Genomic DNA, 5,241 nt, shown 5'->3' with positions numbered 1-5,241 from the left:
ATTGCTGTATCATAGGGTAGTTCTATTTTTAACGTTTTACAGAACCTCCATACTGTTTTCCGAAGTGGGCTGCACCAGTTTGCATTCCTACCGGCAGTGTAAGAGAATTAAGCTTTCTGCAAGTCCTTGCTAACACCTCTTGTTTCCTGTGTTAATTTTAGCCATTCAGACCAGTGTGAGATGATATCTCATCATGGTTTTGATTTGTATTTCCCTGATGATGAGTGATGCTGAGCATTTTTTCATGTGTCTGTTAGGCATCTGGGTGACTTCTTTGGAAAAATGTCTATTCATGTGTTCTGCCCATTTTTTAACTGGCTTGTTTTTGGGGTGTTGAGTTTGATAAGTTCTTTATAGATTTTGGATACTTATCCTTTATCAGATATACCATTTGCAAATATCTTCTCCCATTCCGTAGGTTGCCTTTTAGCTTTGTTGATTGTTTCCTTTGCTGTGCAGAAGCTTTTTGTCTTGATGAGGTCCCAATAGTTCATTTTTGCTTTTGTTTCCCTTGCCTCAGGAGATGTGTCTAGTAAGAAGTTGCTACAGGCCAGGTCAAAGAAGTTACTGCCTGTGTTCTCCTCTAGGATTTTGATGCTTCCCTGTCTCACATTTAGGTCTTTCATCCATTCTGAATTTATTTTTGTGTACGATGTAAAAATGTGGCCCAGTTTCGTTCTGCATGTTGCTGTCCAGTTTTCCCAACAGCATTTATTGAAGAGACTGTCTTTTTCCCATTGGTTATTTTTCCTGCTTTGTCAAAGACTAATTGACCATACAGATGTGGGTTCGTTTCTGGATTTCCTATTCTGTTTCTTTCATCTGTGTGTCTGTTTTTGTGTAAGTACCATACTGTCTTGATCACTACAGCTTTGTGATATAACTTGAAGTCTGCAACCGGGATGCCTCCAGCTTTGCTTTTCTCTTTCAAGATTGCTTTGGCTATTCAGGGTCTTTTGTGGTTCCATACAGATTCTAGGGTTATTTGTTCTAGCTCTGTGAAGAATGCTGGTGGTATTTCGATAGGGATTGCAGTAAATGTGTAGATTGCTTTGGGTAGTATAGACATTTTAACAATATTTGTTCTTCCAATCTGTTAGCATGGAATGTTTTTCCATTTCTTTGTGTCATCTTCGATTTCTTCCACACGTGTTTTATAGCTTTAAGAGTATAGCTCTTTTACCTCTTTTCTTGGGGTTATTCCTAGGTATCTTATGGTTTTTGGTGTGATTGTAAATGGGATCGATTCCTTGATTTCTCTTTCTGCTGGTCCATCACTGTTGTATAAAAATGCAACAGATTTCTGTACATTGATTTTGTTTCCTGTGACTTTACTGAGTTCGTGTATTTAGCTGTAGGAATTTTTTGGTGGAGTCTTTTGGGTTTTCAGTATAGAGTATCATGTCATCTGCAAATAGTGAAAGTTTGACTTCTTCCTTGCCAATTTGGATGCCTTTTATTTCTATGGTTGTTTTAGCTATATTGTAGTTATGTAGGACAATGTCCTCACTCATAGAAAATATATACTAAAGTTTGTGTGATGATGGAGCAGTAGGTTGGCAACTTACTCTCAAATAATTCAGGAAAAAAATGTACTGTGTGTGTATTTTTTCTGTGAGCTTGAGATTATTTTCTATATAAAAAGTGTAAAAATATAATCTCATTCTGTGTCTTGCATATACGAGTCCCTGATACAGTTCAAAGTTTGTCTCATTTTCTTTATTGTGATTGAATCCAACTTAAATTGAAATACAAAATGTTTAATGAACATAAATCCAATACATATGGGAAAACAAAAGAGATCTGTACTAGTATTTACACTCTTTAATCTTTTTAAGAGATAACAACTTCAGCATACACTTAGACCTTTCACCCCTATGACATAAATAAATTAACAGTCTTCAAGATAATCAGTGCTATGTAGACTTTTTTAGTCTACTGAAGTCCAATTTATAGCACAGAACTGATGCAATACTGTAGCAGAAACCATAAATTACAAAGTAATAACTCTCATGCAAAGTAATTAGAATCCTCATTACACACCCCTTCAAACAGAACGACATACTTTCCCTGAGGAAACAGATTTCTTTCTCCTACTAGGATACTTTACAACATGCCTTTCCAAACTAAATAAACACCTTTCCATCCAACACTGGTATTTTTAAAACTGTTAAAACATCTGGTTACACAAGTAGATTTAACAATTATTCCTTTAAGAAGAAACCATTTTTAAGAGATAACTTATATTTTACTTGTTACATTAACTGATAGTGCATTTAATTACAAGCAGCAAGATAATCATCAAAGATATCAAATAAAAACATTTTAAAACGTTCAATTCATTAAATATTTCCTAGATGGCAATCTCCTGCAAGGCTTAAGCTAGATGCTGTAAGGGAAAACAAAAATGCCCAAGGTATCAGCATTAGACTTCAGGAGTTATCTTCTGCAACCAAGTACAGCATTATTACACAATTTACTGATACTCAGTTATCCTAACAAGAAGACTATGGCAGAATAATTTGAATTATCAAAATCTACATCCAGAGGAGGAATGGTGTCTGAAACAAAGTAACAAAATCAAGGAAACTCAGCTAAACTTCCCTCAGATGACAGAAGTGTCCCATGTGTTCAAGTCTTAAATGTGGTTAATAGTGTCACTCCACTTGCACCAGAGAGAGCAAAAGGACCTTCACCATCCTCCTTCACCAAAAACAAACAAAAATATATAAGAGACAATAGGTTTAAATGAATTATCAAGAGCCAACTTAAAAAATTACTTGTGAGATTTAGGGACATGTATAAAAGAGGAGATGGCTTTGCCATGGAAATGGGTTGGAGGGTTTGTGGATGGATTGTGTATTTATATGAGACCCAAGTAAATATTTTCCACCACTTGACAGAACAGTGACCTACACAGGATTGCTCCCTGCTCTGTTGCCAAAACACAGGGAAAAAGTAAGCAACCTATTCCTCATGCCCTTGGGCTGCTCCCCCGTCTGGTACCTTCCAATCTGTTAGTTTCAAACCATGTCAATAAACTGGCAAGAACTGCAACTAGTCAATTATTAACCTGTTTATCATTAACATTACTGCATGAGTGTGATATAGGGCATAATTCATTAAACAGTCATTGATATCCTGAGGAATTTCCAACAAAATTGGATGGCTTAATTTTGAGCTGTGGAGTAGACACAGTGAGTAGTTATATCCCACCCCTCCTTAATGCCCATATCGTTCATTTTATTAAAGGTACCGTGCAATGGGGATCAACAACATAATCAAAACAAAAATTCACTTTAAAAGGAATTAATTGGAATGATATCAAGACATTAAGCAGACTCACTCATCTGTAGAAAAAGATATCACAATCTTATCATTCTGGAAAAGATTTTAATTTTTTTGACCAAACATTACTGAGAGATATGACTGATTTAATTTCTAGGGCAAGGGATACTTTTTAATGCATTCGGAAGTTTCGCGATGCCTGCCATATTTTCACATAAGTTGAAGCAGATGCATTTTGTGGGTCTCAACACACGTCAAACAATTGTTTACTGCTTGAATACCCATGAGTGCAAATCTGAGATGGATGAGTTATGTTAGTTTGATTACAGAGATCTGATCTTCTTTGTGGTGCTGAAGCTGAGAGCAAAATGGTACCCATAAATCAGAATTCTAGGAAAGAGCTGTTTGCAGGGATTTTTGTGTTTTGTTTTTTTCTCCACAGACATGTTTGGGGTGGTCTGCTGGTGACAACTTTTAACGGAAAGAGGCTCTCACTTTTCGGCCCTTCAGAGGCTGTGGCGGGCGGTGATTGCTCAACAAAAAAGCCGCTGCTTCGCCCTCCGCCGTGCAGAGGAGAGTGCGGAATGTGGCCAACTGTTGAAGAAAAGAGCAGAGTGGGCTTCAGCACAGAAAGTCACACCAGTGTTGGTGAACTGCCCTCCTAGAAAGTTATGAGACATACAGGCTTTCCTCTACCAGGAACTAAAATACTGCAGGAAAAGTGTTCTAAATTATGAGTCATATATATAATAAAACACCACTTCTGCTAAGTTCTCACCACTATACAAATACCTGTGGGTTCAAAAAATCAAGTACATAAGGATTCTTCATCTGAGGATCAAAGTAATATGAGGAAACAACATTTAGAATGTGGTTCAAAGAGGACATATCTAGGAATCAGAGAATGTCACATACAAAGGCACAATAGGACGGTGGAAAGGTCACTGTATTGGCTTTCAGAGACAGGTCCCAGTCCTGGGTCTGGCAGACCAGTTGGGTGACCTTGGGCGCTGCTCTTCAGTTACCCCATCTATAAAGTGAAGCATTGGATTATATGATCTCAATAGGTAATATTGGAATGTAACTCTCAGAATTACATTGAACACACACTAGTACTCCAGTACAACATGGCCTCAATTTTCACGGCAACCTTGTGGTGCTCATCCTATAGAATTTTGATCTTTTAAGCACTGTTTTCCTTAAGCAATAATTTTGCTCTCACCATACTTGAGCCTTGCAAACAACTAACCATGGTAAACATGTGGGCCCTTCAACCTCTGATAATGTTTAAATATAATTTCAGTGATATAGGCATATTTCTCATCAAAAGGGCTTACTTTTTCTTATTACAGAAAAATGCTGTTACAAACTTCATACAACACACAAAGCACCAAGAAGAAAATAGAAATTACTAGTAATCACATCACAAGATATAATCACAGTTAACATTATGGAGTGTATCCTTCCAGATGTTTTTATATACATAAACACACGAACGCACACGCACAACATGTTTTATTATAAAAACAGGCTTAACTATCATGCTCCTTTGAAACCTTATTTTTGTACTTAATACATATCCTATATATCTTTGCATGTCAATAAACATAAATCTATGCCACTATTTTTAATTGCTGAAGTTTTCTACTCTAAGCATGTTGTATAAATTATTTAACAATTCCCTGGTGATTTAATACTATTTATCAAGATTTAGCACTGGTCTATAGTAGTAAAATGAAGACTGGGTAAACTAGCTGAATAATTCTACTTTCTTGAAAATGTTCACCAAAAATCTATTACCAATTAACTCAAGTAGGTTTCTGGTGTTTGTTTTCCTATTTCGTTTGAGCAAAGATAAATTATTAAATTATTGAGAATAAAAGCCTCCATTCTTGGGATGCCTGGGTGGCTCAGTTGGATAAGCGTCTGCCTTCAGCTCAGGTCATGATCCCA

General features: G+C 36.5%; 1 long non-coding RNA gene across 1 annotated transcript; it reads right to left on the bottom strand.

The window, feature by feature from the left end:
- Positions 1 to 1,692: 1,692 nt before the first annotated feature.
- LOC145720929 (uncharacterized) lies at positions 1,693 to 3,883 on the bottom strand. The gene is made up of 2 exons (XR_014144272.1): positions 3,784 to 3,883; positions 1,693 to 2,703 (listed from the first exon to the last, which is right to left on the bottom strand). It is a non-coding gene; the product is annotated as an uncharacterized LOC145720929 (long non-coding RNA).
- Between the last annotated feature and the right edge of the window lie 1,358 nt (positions 3,884 to 5,241).

This window comes from Leptonychotes weddellii, chromosome 4, assembly GCF_054177405.1.
Source record: "Leptonychotes weddellii isolate Sample4059 chromosome 4, ASM5417740v2, whole genome shotgun sequence".
NCBI classification, from domain to species: domain Eukaryota; kingdom Metazoa; phylum Chordata; class Mammalia; order Carnivora; family Phocidae; genus Leptonychotes; species Leptonychotes weddellii.
The sequence above is the reverse complement of the archived record's forward strand: the minus strand, read 5'-3'. Positions and strand labels throughout refer to the sequence as shown.